Source organism: Rhinolophus sinicus, chromosome 2 (genome assembly GCF_057876585.1).
Source record: "Rhinolophus sinicus isolate RSI-liver-muscle chromosome 2, RSI-T2T, whole genome shotgun sequence".
Classification (NCBI taxonomy): Eukaryota; Metazoa; Chordata; class Mammalia; order Chiroptera; family Rhinolophidae; genus Rhinolophus; species Rhinolophus sinicus.
In genome coordinates, this window is record NC_142502.1 from 152,653,748 (window position 1) to 152,669,483 (window position 15,736).

The window sequence follows — 15,736 nt, forward strand, 5'->3', positions numbered from 1 at the left end:
TGGGAATTGAACTGGCAACCTTGTTGTTGAGAGCTCGTGCTCTAACCAACCGAGCCATCTGGAAGCTCAGTGACAGCTCATTGTCTTCAATCTAGTTGTGGAGGGCGCAGCTCACTGGCCCATGTGGGAATCGAACTGGCAACCCTGCTGTTCTAACCAACTGAGCCATTGGCCGCCCCTGCCTTAACTTTTTTGAATGATAAGCATTTTGAGGTCATGTTTCACATCTGTGCTTGTTCTGTTGCAAATAGTTCACCCTTATTTACCAGGAATCATCATCATGGCAATATCCTTATCATCCTACCTCTCATCATTAATACCTTTTCTGGCTTTCTATGCTGGAGTAATACCTGATACCCAAACTCAGAAATAGGAAGAAACATTGTTCAGAATCGAATATGATCACTACTTAGCCTTTCGCCTGGTTGAAGCCTGTTTGGAACTTGTATAGAAAATGACTATTGTCAACTTGGTTCACTTTTTAGGCCCTCAGCCCAATCACAGCTTTCACTGCACTTACTTGACTTGTCTAATATGTAAAACAATAGTCTATTCTACACTCTAAAATATCATAAACCTCTCAGTTCATAAATCCCAGACCGGGATATCTGAGGAATTTTTGGCAGATCCACCAAGAAACATGGCCAATCTAGATGTTAGAGGAATTTCTTGAGTTTCAAGCCAACCAAGAACATTAACACTTCACCCATATTCCAGAGGAATGCAATCATTTTGTAAAGTTGGACAGTCTTTGGGGAATGGGCAATATGACTATTATATATTTTAAGAAACGTGTATTTGGTTTCCCTGACATTTATGTTCATGGGGAACAAAGCCCTCATTGCAAACTGAATTTGGAGCATGGTATATAGTCTGTGCTGCCAGATTAGTTTCATTTGAAAAAAAAAAATTCTTGCTAGCATGACTAGAGAAAAATTCTGTACCCAAATCAGGATGTAAGCTAGATTTCGTTAATCCCTTTATTCATTCATTCCTGTTCACTGGACACTAGATGCTGCATATGCTGCAAATGCTGCGATAAAGGACACAATCTTTGTCTTTATCACATCACAATCCAGCAGCGAAGACAGATTTATAAACCACAAATGACAGTGCAATGTACTATGGGTGATAAGTACATAGAACGTTGAGGGAGGAAAGAGCAGGGACTCCTAACTTATCCTAGGTGGGGTGGGTTGAGAGAAAACTTCCTGGTGGGGAATGAAGCCTGAGCTGATTTCTAAACTTTAAAAGGAGTCAACCAACTGGATGAAATGGGTGAAATGGGAAGGGTATGCAGGCAGGGGGGAGAACGTGAACGAGCATGATACAGTGTGGGTACTGATGATGGCTTGTTTAGGCTGGAGTTTAGGCCAGGAGTATTATAGACAGAGCTGGAAAGGTTGGCCTGGGACCAGGTCACAAAGGGCTTTAGACCAGGCTGAAGTATTGGGACTTTATTCTGGGATGATCCGGAGTCTTCAGAGTATTTCTTTTTTAAGAAAAATTTTTATTGAAGTGTAAAATATATGCAGAAACATGCACGTGTCATAAATATCCAGCTTAATGAATTTTCATGAACTGAATACAGCTGCGCAGCCTGAAACTATATCATAATGTAACCAGAACCCTGGAAGCCCTGTTTTGTTCCTTTTCAGTCACTACTTCCTTCTCCAAGAGGGACCACCAGCCTGACTTCTAACATGATAGATTTTCTTTGCCTTTTTTGGAACATGATTTAAGCGGATTTTTAAAGCATGTGCTTTCATGTGTCTGGCTCTTATCAGCCAGCCTTATGTTTCTGAGCATCATCCGTTCTGTCATGTGATGTAGTTCATTCAATCTCATGGTTGTATAATATTCCATGTATGAATTTGCCATAATTTATTTATCCTTTCTATTATGTATCAACATCTGAGTTCTTTCCAGCTTGGGGTTATTATGAGTAGTGCTGCTGTGCCTGTTCTTGTACACGTCTTTTGGTGAGTATATGTGTGCATTTCCACTGGCTAAAATACCTAGGAGTGGAATCTCTGGGTCATAAGCTAAGTATGTATTCAGATCGTTTGGATTCTGCCAGTTTTACAAAGTGATTGGACTAATTTAAAGTCTCCGCAGTAGTATATAAGAGTTCCAGTTTCCAACAATTGATATTGTTTGTCTTTTTCATTAAACCATTTTGGTATGAGTGAGTGTGTGTGTATGTAGTCATTGTGGACTGAATTGTGCCCCCAACCCCAAACTCATATGCTGAAGCCCTAACCCCAAATTGACTATATTTGGAATTAGAACCTTTATGGAGATAATTAAGGTTAAATGAGGTCATAAAAGTGGGGCTCTAATCTGATAGGACTGGTGTCCATATAAGAAGAGGAAGAGACTCCAGATATCTATCTATTTATCTCTCGGTCTATCTATCTCCCTCCCTGCCCCTCTCCACACGTACAAAGGAAAGGCCCTGTGAAGGCACACTGAGAAGGCAGCTATTTGCAGGTCCGAAAGAGAGTCCTCTCCAGAAACCAACCCTGCTGACACCTTGCTCGTGCACTTCCAGCCTACAGAACTGTGATAAAATACATGTCTGTCATTTAAGCCATCCAGTCTGTGGTATCTTGTTATGGCAGCCCAAGCAGACTAATAGAGTAGTGGGGGGGAAATAGAGTAGTGGAATCACATTGTAGCTTTAATTTGTATGTTATTCCTCAAGGTGTTTTAAGTAAAGAGGGAAGTTGTCAGATTTGTACTTTAGCTGCAGGATTAGAAACAATGAGAAGGCTAAAGGAATAATCTAGGCAAGACTTTATGAGAGCCGGAACAAACTCAGGCCATTTGGGTTGGATAGAAAGGGTTAGGTTAATAAATAGGAAACAGTTAGAATTGGCATATCAATTAGAAGTGGGGAGTAAAGGAGAGGGAGGTGCCGATATAGCATTTTGTCTAAGAGTGGACCTGGAGTCAGACTACGTAAACTCAAACCTGGGCTTCATCACTTACTGTCTGTGTAATCTTGAGCTACATATTTTACCATATTAAACTTCCGTTATGTCACCTATAAATTAATTAATAAAAACAATAACTTCCTTCTAGAGTTACTATGAAGACTGAGATAATGTAAAGTACCTGTTTGGAAAATAAACTATTATAAACCAACCCCAAATATATTTGATTCAACCTTGATTAAAATTAAAGTTAAAACCAGAGGCTACAATTTATTTATCAAAATGTGTTATTTATTACTATTAAACTTGCATGAATGAGAAAAATTTGTTTAAGTTTGACAAACACTTGTTTTCTATTATTTCTTTGTGAATACATAAAATTGTGGAATACATGTGAATATTGTATCTTATTCTAAATGCAATATCTTAGTGAATATGAAAATGTACTTTATTGAGGATGATGACAAGATTACATCTTTTAGGTTTCTTCACTCATATTTAGCTGATGAAAAGCATAGGAGAAAATATTCAGAAAGTCCTTAAAGCCATCGTTGGTCCAGTCCAGGGCAAGGGATTAGTAAATCAAAGCTGTATTTACATGACTTGTGACTGATTGTACGTGGTAGGTCAAAGAATACAGAATGACTCCCAGTTTTCAGGCTTAGGTGTCAGGGTAGATGTCCTGACATAGATGGAAAAGATGGAAATGAATGTAATCCAAGGAAATACCCTGACCCCACTAGCCTGTGACGACAACACAGTTATTCTTCCTTGCTATACTAAATTCTTGCAGCATACAGCCTGCATGGAACTACTTCCTGGGGACCAGCTGCTGTCAGTGTCCTATCAGTTATTTCTGAGAGTGTCTTGGAGCGCCTCTCAGTTGAACTACAGAACAAGTCCCTTGGGTTCTTCCCCTCTAACCTTATAATCTTGCTGCTTGGCTGCTGCTGCTGCTACTGTTGATGCCCTTCTGAGATCCCCACTCTGTGGGATTAGCTGATTTATGAGTGACTGCTGTCTGTGGATCTCCATTCCAGCCTTGGAAATGGGATGTCCCCTCTTGAAACTAACCAGGTCCACAATTGCTGCCTCAGTCTGGTATCTCCAGAAATTGGCCCTTTTCTGCCTTGCCGTTTCAGCCTCCATGTTGCTGCTAGATCAGAAACGTGGTGTTACCATTCACTGCCTCCACGTAATAGCAGCAGTTCCTCTGCTAGTAGAACCATTCTAGGTTTCTTCCTACCTCAGATTCAGATTTAGTTGGTCTTAGGCCCTAACTCTTTCTCTCCTCCAGTTCAAAGAATTCCCCACCTCTCATTTCTTTTCCCAATAGAAACCACTTCACAGGATGATTGAGCAGAAACATCCATTTCTGCCAGTAAAAACTGCATCCACAAGCATGTGGTCTTGCTCCATTGCTCAAAAGATGCATTCACACAGTAATTCAAGGTTAGCACATTTCTCACAGGCTGGGTCACTCACTCTCATCCATAGTTACCTTGATATACTGCGAATTAGGAAAAGATTTATAGGAAGATTGTTTGTTCATTTTGCCCTTGATGATGTTGATAAGATGTGACATTCAAGTGGATTTGACTCTGGAACAAAGGCATGTGCGTGCAAGGGAGTGGGGAGAGAGACTTCAGAACATAGGTAAGGTGGTAGTAGAAGGGATGGGTGTGATGGTGCTCTAGAACTGGCTCATATAGCTGGTAATCGCCAACCTTGTGCATCAATTCCCAGCTCCACAATGATTGGTAGCTTGAAATCAGCAGTGATCAGAGTATTACACCACAGAAATCAGCAAACACTAAAAGCTGAACTTTTTAAATCCTTTCATTTGTTAATATTTACTGCACAATATTGTGGGCTGAAGGTGAAATCATCTAAGGAGAGCAAATACAGTGAGAGAGGAAAAGGTCTGAGAAGGAGTGCTAAGGAAGTAAAATGTAGGGAGTGGACAGAGAAAGAAGAGTTGTAAAATTGAGCAAGAAGAAGCACCCAGGATGCAGCAAAAAGTTGTGCTTTTTATAGACACTGAGGGAGGAGAGTTCACAAAGTAACTCTGTGGGATATGTGTCTCAAGCTATCCATAAATAAGGTCAGATTATGTGATGGAGACCAATTGATTAAAGATGGTTATTCTTATTTTTAAGCTATTTTAACTGTTCTGAAAAGCTATTTAAAGCAATCAAAAGGACTGCTTCATGGTCAAGCCAGTAAGTGGTTAAGGTTACTGAAATAACAAGCCAAGGGTTTTTAAATCTAGTTGTTTTGATCATTTCAACAACGGAAAGATGTAGCCATTTTATTCTTGGGCAAGAGACCTATTCAAACTTTCTGCCCAGTCACACAGATTATTATTTTGAAACTAGAAAAGACCCTAATTATCTAGCTAAGGAAATTAAAGTTCAGAGAAGGTAAGTGAAATCGTGTGACCATGATCAACACACAGCTGGCTGCTGTGACAGGCAGAGTGAAGCCACATCTCCCAACTCCTCTCTCTTGCTGTCCTCACCTCTTCCCAGAGACTATCCCTTATAAGTGAAAGACTAACATGAGTTCAGCTGAAGTGTATCTTGAAGCAAAAATGTCAGGAGTATTTGCAACCTTTTAATTAAAATTCAAATAAATCAGGGTCACTGGGTATTTCCTTCTACTTGGGGACATATCTCCAATAGCACACAGGATTTTAGACCACGATGGGCTCTGACTGCCATAATCAAGGGAAATTGTTTTCAAGATGTTTCCAAGAGGAGCGTGTTGGGTGGACGTTCTCTTTTCCAGGAAGCTTGGTACCAACTTCCTTTGCTTGTCCTGAGTACCAGGAAAAGCTTGACTGTTGCATCAAAAGATAAGATTTTGAATCTGCCTGAGTACCAGAAAAGACTGCTTGTTGCATCAAAAGATAAGATTTTGAATCTTATTCTAAATCCCAAATATTATATAGTATTTATTTAAAATATGGCAATTTCTACTAGCACTAAGTTGGAAGAATAACTGGTTTTATTGAGAATTCAAATCTAGCCACTGGTATTATTTTCCACTTAAGCTCTTCATGTGACCAGTGTGGCTCACAGTATCAGCTTACTGAACAGCCTCATTTCCTGCCTGCTGTTCAAAAGCTCAAAGGACACCCCCATGGCTTAAGGAGTGTGTGGGAGAAAATTCTGGTTCTTTTCCTCATCAGAGGGGATAGTGGGGAGGACAGCTGCTAATTGAGTTTTCTTATTTTTCGACTCGAGTGGATTATGTGGCTGCCCCCTGCAGAGCTAGAGTTCCAAATTGGAACCATAATGATTCCTCTTATATTGTTGTTGTTTATCTAGTGAGTCAAGCACTGAGTCCCTGTTTACTGTCCTCCAGGAACCTGGAGGTCAATTAAATGACAGAACACTTAGTCCTTATTGTTATTTGCTTATATATATGACTCCAGTCACCCAATGCTCCCCCTGGGCCCTAAATTATTAATTTCTTAAAATGGTATCCAGTGGCCTATGACATATGTCCCAGTCACCCCCGCTTCTTTCAGATACTGGCTGGCTAATGCCCCCGTGGTGCAGAGTATTTCTCTCCTCCCTTAACAAGTTTGTTTCCAATCACTATCCATATTCTCTGTGAGCAGATTTTCCTCTTCTATGTGAATTAAGCCATCTAAGGAAATTATTCACATTTCCATTTTCAAAATATATTCTCCTTCTCGTGGGTGTTATTCCTGAATAAATTGGTTCAGCGGTAAATGTGAATAATGCTTGACATCATCTGCCTTGCTTGATTTTGTTTTCAGTAGACTAAATGGTTTTTTTCAATTGTCTCTGTTATTTGTGCCTTTTAATCTTAATTCTTTAAAAAATACCTATTTTCAAAACAATTTACAGTAAAATGTAAGGAAATTCTACTTTGTATTCTATGGAATGTAGCCATGATACTAGATGTCTTAGTCATTGGTTTCAATAGGTACCATATACTAATTTACATATTAAAGTTCTTTTGATCCACTAATTTCTTCCTTATGCATATACACACACGCACAGATACACACACACACATATTAATTTATTTATTATTTTCAGGTATCTTACCTTTTTTTTTTTTTTTTTTTTTTTTGGTATGCCTAGTCTTATAACTGGTTAATGTATGGGAAAAATTCTAGGTAAATTTTAATGCCAGGTATCTCAGGTCACCTATTCACCTACACGTTTCAATACCCTTGTAGAGAATAGTTATTGGAGCACTTTACTTGGTCATAGACATGTAGAGACGTACAGGCTTGGGAAACTTGTCAGTGATTGCTCATTGACCTTGAACCTCACTTAAGTCAGTGGTTCCCCATAATGTCAGTGGTGACATTTCTAAAGGACCATGGTGCAATGGGAGAAATAAAGTCAATAGAGGAAGTTTTCATAAAACCAAATTTATTCAATTTTTAAAAACTGAAATTTACATCTTTTCTGTTTTTTCAGAAATTAAATGTCCATTATTTTATAATGTGTTGGTGACAGTAGATGATAACTTTCCCCCTAATATCTTTACTTGGCAAAATAAAATGATTATGTTTTCACTTAAAGTTTTTTCTGGACACTGAAGGATTATTTGGAATCTCAGTGTCTGGAAAGTGAACAATTTACTTTCTTGTGTTCTTCTTTTTGCTTACCTCCCATCCCCCCGCACCCCAATCCTCTGTTCTCCTCACCATCCCGATGGCGATTTACTATCCCCAAATCAATTTAGAAATTCAAGGTCATGCCTCAAGTGGTATACCCATCCAGAGCATAACAATGAATTCAACCCACTGACACAGGGTTTCCTCTCAATTACCCTTCTAATTCTGAAGGTTTACGTTCCTCTTGGGCCCAGAAAAAAGAATATAAAGTTTTCAGAGATGCTGAGTCTGCTCAAATTCCAAGATAGATTCAACCCAATCTCCCTCTATCTAATCAATATAGATCACATTTATTTTGCACAGAATAGTTTTGATGTCCCATTAACTAGGTTAGTGAACTATTAGATTCCTCACCCCATCTCTTTTTACACTTTTGCTGTCTTTAAAGAGTGTCCCTTTTTCCTCTATGGGTCTGAAAATCATTTAGAGGAGAACATTTAGAAAGCAGCTTCACAGGGTGTTTCTCACATTCCTCTTTGAGTGAATGATGCTGTGAAGATATTCTGGAAACTGCTGAAGCCAGCCGGAAGAGTATGGCCTTACATTCTTTTGTATTCTATCCTTTATTGTTATTTTTCTATTTTTGTGTATCATTTGGGCAAAGGCATAAGACAGAACAAAAAAATTTATTAGACTGGAATTTGAGAAAACCAAATTCTGTTCCAAACTCTGGGCGAGTCCAAATCTCTTTGAGTTTCAGAGTTCTTCAAGTAAATTGGGCAGGCCTACCTGTATTAGCTTCTAATATGTTAAAATACAATTTTCAAAAGGGTAAAATCATATCTCTCATGCAAATATAATATGAATGCATGTCAAAGATTTTGTTTATTTAGGGGAGCATTAGGATGTTAAAACTGGTCCATAGAGTATTAGAGATTGTGTATGTGTGTGTGTATTTGTGTGTACAACTTAATTTTTGAAAAGTATAAGATTGCCAAGTTAGATACAGAACTGGTTAATGTGCAACAGGACAGTAAACTGCAATCTTTGTGCTTATTTGCTCTATTGGACAGAAATTATTTGCTTCTTCACCAAACACAAACTTTCAGTTGAGCCTCTGCACCTACAGAGCTGTCAAATCAATAGAAAAATCAAGCCCAGAACTGCACTGAAAGAAGATCCATAATCTTTCTGCTTTTTTCAAATGTCAGATAATTTTTCTGAAAAATGAAAAATAATACTGGTTAACATTTCTTGAGCACTTATCATGTGCTAGGCCATAGTCGACAGGTATTTGTTATCTTTTTGGATGCTCACCACAGCCCTATGAGGTAGGCACTTTAATTGTCCCCATCTTCGAGGACAGAGATGAAATCGCAGAATGGTTAATTAACCAGCCTAAGGTCATACGGCTCATAAGGGCAGGGCCAATCAAACTGAGGTCTTATTCAAAAACCTTTATTTGAACTCCTACCTATTATTGTTATTATTATTTTAAGGGTCAAAAGAAATATAATGAATGTGAAAGTGATATCAAGATTGTGAATGTGCTATGAAATAAAAAGCATAATTGTTAAATCTAGATCCCAATTAAAGAATAAGCAGTAAGAGTTATTGCTAGCCCAGTGCAGAGGGAAACGTGTTAGTTATGGAAAAGGTCTATTGTACCTAGAATGCCTTTGAGATTTTATCTTAAATATGTTCCTTGAATTGAATAGATTTTGCTTAACTCAGCCCACTTTTTCCTTCCTCCTTTTTTTTTGACAGTGGATTTCATTGAGAGGGTTTCATAGCCCATTTTTTAAATTACATTCATGGAGATGTATCCACTCTGAAATCTTTCTTCACTTCTCTTTGTATTTTCTTTTCTCAGCCTAGCCGAGTGGAAGAAACACAGGTCTCAGAACTGGATAGGCCTGGGTATGAATTTCAGCACCATGATTAACTCAGTGAAACTTTGAACAAATTACTTGGAGCAGCTTGTCTCAAAGCCTGTCCAACTGCATCAGAATCCCATGGGGGAGAATGGGGTTGCTTATTCCACATACAGGAGAGGGTCCCAAAGAATCTAAAACTTCAGGTCCTTATGGGCGAAAGAGTACCCACCTTGAAGGTGGTTTGGAGAATTGATATCTGGTAGGACACTGGAAATATTAGTTTCATTCTTCCCATCTCCTTCTTAATAATTTGCCATTCTTCCCCCTCCTGTCCCCTCCCTATTTCTATTTCCTCCCCTCCATTCCCCTCTTTTCTCCTCCTATGCATCCCCTCTCTTCTCGAGTCCCCTTCCCTCCTTTCCTTTCTCCTCTCATCCCCATCAGTTCCCATTCCTCCTTCCATTTGTCCCCACCTCTCCTCTCTTGTACCTTCCTTCTCCTCCCCTTCCTTCCCATTTGTCCTTTCCCATCGCTCTTGTCCCCTTCGCTCCCATCACCTCCTGAACCTTCTCTTCCTTTCTCCTATGTTCCCTCCTTTCTTGTCCCTCCCTCAAATCTCCTTCCTCTTCTCTCTTACAAGGACCCTGAGACAAACATCTGCTAAACAATGAGACCTGGTCCTCACCTTAATTTAGAAAAACTATGGAATTTCAATCTAGCAGAAACTGCTGAGGCCTTTTTCTATTCCAACTCTCACTCCACCAACGAGGGAACTGAGCACGGTGAGGTTACACCCAAACTTACCTATCCTGACTCCTGGTCAGTGCTCTTCCTAATACATCACCGACTCCCTCTGTGCCTGCACTTTCAACACGATATTATGGTTCACCACTGTCTTCACTTCACAGTGTATCAGAAGACTTGGAGAAACAAGGTGATGAATCACTGCTACAGTTTGTTTGTGAAGAGTGAAGTAAAGTTTTCTAAACACTGAGACTGCCAAAGAGAATGTGCTATGGTGACAAAAAGGTCAACTATGCAGTGTCCTCCTTAGATAGTCAGGAAAGCACAGCAAACACAACTTGCAAGGAAACTCGTCTGTGGTTATTTCCAGAGAGAACTGCAGCTTTTACACTTAATGTCCCTGGGAAAGGAACAAAACAGTGTCCTGCAGGAGATAAGACTGGAGAGGAAGAGAGATAATGAACTCGGTAAAGGTGGCCAGAGACCAAGCCACCACACAAACCATGCCTCCTGCAAGTGCCAGAATGGAAACTGAAAATGCACCACCAGATTTCCTTTGCGTGTGTTACTCCAGGAAGGTGTGCTTCCTACTGCGCCCTCATGCTCCCCTCACACTGTTTTTTCACTGGCCCTGCTCTCTTGCCTTTAGATATCAAGGAGGGAAGCTGGAAAGTGGGAGCTAAGATGGTGCTCACCTCAGGGAGGAGGGGTTCAGGTTCGGATAGTGACCGTGAAAACCCCACAGAGCAAGCTACCTGTTCTTTTAACAGATATTTTAGTTTTACGTGAGTCTATATTTAATTTCCTGTGTTATGTTTGAGCCTTTAAAAGAATGGTGCTTGCTTGTGTTCAAACAGCTGCACTCTGGGGAGGGCCAGTATCCGCACTGGGGCCAGAGCATTGAATAGGTGTTGCCCGTGCATCTCCAGGCCTGAGGAGAACAGCAAGGGGTTCGGGAGGCTTCCAAAGGGCTAGGTGAAGAACAGGTAAGTCTTATAGATGCAAGAGGTAGAGTAGTGGTTGCCATAGGCTGGGAGGAATGGGCAGTGACTATCAGTGGGTTCCTTTATCAGGTGATGAAAATATTCTGGAATTAGTGGTGAATGTTGCACAACTTTGTGAATATATTAAAAGCATTGACTTGTATACTTTAAGTGGGTGGACTTTATAGTGCGTGAATTATATTTCAATAACAAAATGTTGAGGGAAAAAAGAAGCAAAGGTGAATTTTGGAGCAATGCTTAGGGTTGTCAAGGCCAGAACTGCTTTCCCCCAAGTTATCCTGCCTGCATATCGTAAGTGTCTTCAAGTATCATATGCTTTTCATCATTTTCATTCTTCTAGTGGAATAAACGTCACTGTGTATCACAATTCATAGAGCGGTATTTCCAATGTTGGTGATTTAAGAATCGTCCATTTCTTGCTATTATATATGTCAAACAAGGGCAATAAAGCTCTCTTTTTCACTCTGCCACAGAGCTCGATTTTCCACAAACTTCCTCCTGGAATCTCTGTTCCCACGGTGCTGGACTACTCACTGTCCCTATTTTAACTCTACCTTTTTGCCTGTAGGTTTACCTTGTCCCCATAATAAGCTTTCTCTCGACCTTGACTTCTCTCTGCTCACCTACCCCACCCATCCCCATCATCAACATCTAGCCCATCTGACTTTATCTGTGTTTCTAGTGCTGGACTTACTGCATTATTTTGTAATGTATTTGTTTACATTACAAAATAGTGCAGTAAGTGACTACCTGACTCCTCTGCCAGACTGTGAGCCCCCTGAGGTCAGATGAAGTGTCTTACTAATTTCTGATTCCCTGTTGTTGCCTCTACTTGGCAGGTAGAAGGTGTAAAATATATGTTAATTGAATTTAATAGAATTGCTAAGACACTGAGGAACAGTGCTGAGTCTCTTTGTTTCTACTGAATTCTTCTCCTTAGTGCTAACTGCAAAAACTACAATTACTGGGTCAAAAGGCAAGAATGTTTCTCCGTGCTTGTCATAGTGCTTTCTCAAAGGTAGTACTAATTTATAGCACCACTTGAAATGAATGAGTGTGCCAATATCAGTGTCACCTTGCCAGCCTATCATTTTTTAAAATGCTAATTTAGTAGGTGTCAAATGATATTTCAAGTTTTCTTTAATTTGCATTTCTTTGATCACTACCAGGACTGAACATTTTCTCAGGTGTTTATTTACTGTTTCTATTTCTCCGTGGGGGAATTGCTTGTTCATATTCTTGGCCCATTTATCTATCAGAGTAAAGAAATATAGCTAATACATTTGAATAAGATCCTTTTATGTTTTATTTATGACCCTACAGTCTGTCATATTTGATATACTTTTCTATATTCTGTAGAATATAGAATATTTGATAGACTTTGTCTATATTTTTTCTTATGTTTTGCTGTGTTTTTTTGTACAGAATTTTAAAATTTATATATGCCTATCACTTTCTTCTTTATGATTCCTTGTAAAGTTTTAAGAAAAAAACTTCTTCCTATCTGATCTGCTAAATCTTATTCAATGTTCTGTTCTTTTCTCACAAAAATTAACTCATTAGTCCATCTGGAGTATATAGAATATCTAGCTACTTTAAAATTGCTATTACCAATTCCAATACCTCTTATCAAATATTTCTTGTATCAGTTATGATTATGTGACTGCAAGTAACAAAAATCCAAATAACAGTAGCTTAAACAAATAGGGGTTTATTCTTCTCACTTTACAAGATGCCCAGAGGTTGCTAGTTGCCCTGAAATGTACATGTGGCATTTTAATCTACAGAGGTGACTAAATGACAATATGGAGAGATCAATACCATTGCAAAAAGAATTTATTACTTACATTTCCTGATTGAAGAGGGCATGCGATGCCACACAGGACCACAGGAGAAGCGTAAGGTTTGGGTCCAAAGCAAGAGCTAGGGAAAGCTGAGGCCAGAGCTTTATTGGGTTTCCATAGGAAAGGAAAAGCAGAGCAGAGTAAACCACTCAGAGTTGGCTAGTTTGAATAATTCTGGAGGCCTTTGGGCTATAAAGGTGGTTTCTAGTTGCCTGGTACCTGGCCCTAGATGCTTTAGGGTTAGGGACATATTGGCTTGTTGTGTGAGTTAAATAAAGTGGATGGTTGGCTTATATATGAGAAGTCTGCTTCCCAAGTAAGTTGTTTATTATTGTTAGGTATTAACTATCTATGGGAGGGCAGTCTCTACCTGGCCAGCAAGGTTTTCAAGATATCAAAACATCGTAAGATGCAAAAAAAAATTTTTAAGCAAATTAATGATCAATATAGTATTAATATATTAGCCTCTGTCATCCTTTCAGTGTTTCAGTGATGCTAGGGCGCTCTGACATTCTCTTGGCCTTTCCCTTATGCTTATCATCTGGTTCCAAGATGGCTGCTGAACCTCAAGTTATCACATCTGTATTGAAAACAGGAAGAGTGTTGTATTCAAAGCAGGAAGGAAGGGCAATGAGAATCACACCAGTTCCTTTTATTAGGAAAAAATAATTTTCTCAGAAACCTACCAGCAGGTTTTCACTTATGTCTCAGCCAGAACTGCATCATATGTTCACATCTACCTATAATGGTGGCTGGGAAAGTATTTCATTTTTCTGCTTCTATTTAATTTTTCTGCTGTAGAAAACAGCAAGGGAGAGGGATATTGAGAAAGACCAATTAGAAGTGTCTGCCACACACCTTCCTTCTTATATTTTAATAAACTATTTTGTACTAGATACATATATTTTAAAATGTATGTGTGTGTATTTAATATATATATATTATAGTTCAACTTGTTCCACACAAATGCTTCTGTAAGTATTTAGGCCTTTGTAAGTCTCTTTCTTTGGTTCTATTAACTTATTTTCATCCTTATTCTATTATTATTATTGTTATTATTATTTATTTTTGGTGAGAGGAGGACATACTTATACTAAAAAATTTATTTGTTGTGTATCTGAAATTCAAATTTAACTAGATGTCTTATATTTTATCTGGCAAGCTTACTTTCAAGGAACAGAGATTCTCATTTCAGTTGTGTAACCCAGGAGAGGCACTTTCTCTTAGACAGGGACATACTAAGTCATAAAAATAAGGACAAGCTTATCTGCACACCGCTGCACTGTCTAATAAGATAGCCACCAGCCACACATCTGAATTCTGTGAATACACACCCAATTTAGAAGGATTAGTATGAAAAAGAGACTATAAAATATCTCAGTAATTTATTGATTTATGTAGTAGGTTTTAATGGCTGATATTGGTAGAACATTTTCATTGCTTTTCTATATTCCCTGTTGATGGTACTCTTATAATTTTTATACATATATTTTAGAACAATTTTGTGGATTGAAAATAATTAATGGGCTTCAGATCAGAATAGTATTAAATCTATACATTCAATTACACTCAAATCCAATTGGTTGGTACATTCTAATGTTATTAAGGCTTTTCACCTTGGAATTGTCTCTATTTCTCCACCTATTTGAATCATCTTATCATCTTTAAAATGTTCTCACCAAGGTACCAGTTTTCTTTTTCAAAATCACATTAAATAGTCCCTAATCATTTTAACTTTGGAAATTTGTGAGTATGGGGTGTGTGTGTGTGTGTGTGTGTGTGTGTGTGCGCACGTGCGCACGCATTGATTATAAAGCAGATCTCTCTTTTCACGTTGTTATCTAGCTAGTAAGAGTATGTAGGAGTCATCCTGGTTTTGTATTTGTCTTGAAAATCAAACTGAGTCATTTAATGAATGAACTTGCTGACCCCCTTTTCTAGACTATTGGCTACTCATTCATCTGATCTCATCTTCTGCATCAGTTAGATTGGATTTGATTGTGAGTAACAGAAAACTCCAGCCAAACTGCCTTAGACAAGAGAGGCTCATATCACTGAGGCTATATCTCGGCAGCTCTAATAAGTAACGAAAGCTCTTTTTAGCTCTTTAGTGTGTGGGGCAACATATCCTTCCTGGTGAGGCATTTGGTCCAACGGTAGGGATGAAGCCTTATTCATGTCCATTAAAGAAGACAAATGTTTCTTTTCCAGACCTCTCTGCCTCCTGAAAACCACATTTTTTTCATTCTTACTGGCTCAGCTTAAGCTCAGCTTGCTAACCCTTGAACCAATAACTGTGGCTGGGGGGATGAAATTATGCGATTTACCTTATACTTGATTTCAGGGGTGGGGGCTGGAATTGTTTCCCACAAAGTATTTGGGCTTCATATAGAAGCTGTGAGTAACCCCCACTCCAACCTCCACCACCAAATTAGGATAGTTACCAAGAGTTGGACAATGGATATTGAGGAGGCAACCATATCATTACCCCCACTTTAGATGTTACTTTTTCCAGGACACCTGCCCTGCTGCCCTAAGTCTGTTCTAAGTCCCTCTTATGTGCTCCTCCATCACGGGATCATACCCAGTAGATCTGCCTGTTTACTTATGGGACCAGAAGAAAAAAATATGTATTCATAATCTCCTGGCCATCTTTCAGGGAGGGGGTATCTGCTAATAGGAGGACCTTTGTTTGACACCTGATATAAGACTTAAGTCGTAT

At 38.9% G+C, this 15,736-nt stretch overlaps 1 long non-coding RNA gene across 2 annotated transcripts in view; it reads left to right on the forward strand.

Annotated features, from left to right (window-relative positions):
* LOC109439275 (uncharacterized) overlaps positions 1-15,736 on the forward strand; it is a 159,511-nt gene that overhangs the window by 25,428 nt on the left and 118,347 nt on the right. Inside the window, exon 1 of one of the 2 annotated variants that reach the window (XR_002136473.3) lies at positions 9,811-11,152. The exons of the other annotated variant lie outside the window; for it this stretch is intronic. This is a non-coding gene — a long non-coding RNA (uncharacterized LOC109439275). Of the gene's footprint in view, positions 1-9,810; positions 11,153-15,736 lie in introns of those variants that run through there. 2 annotated transcript variants of the gene reach the window in all.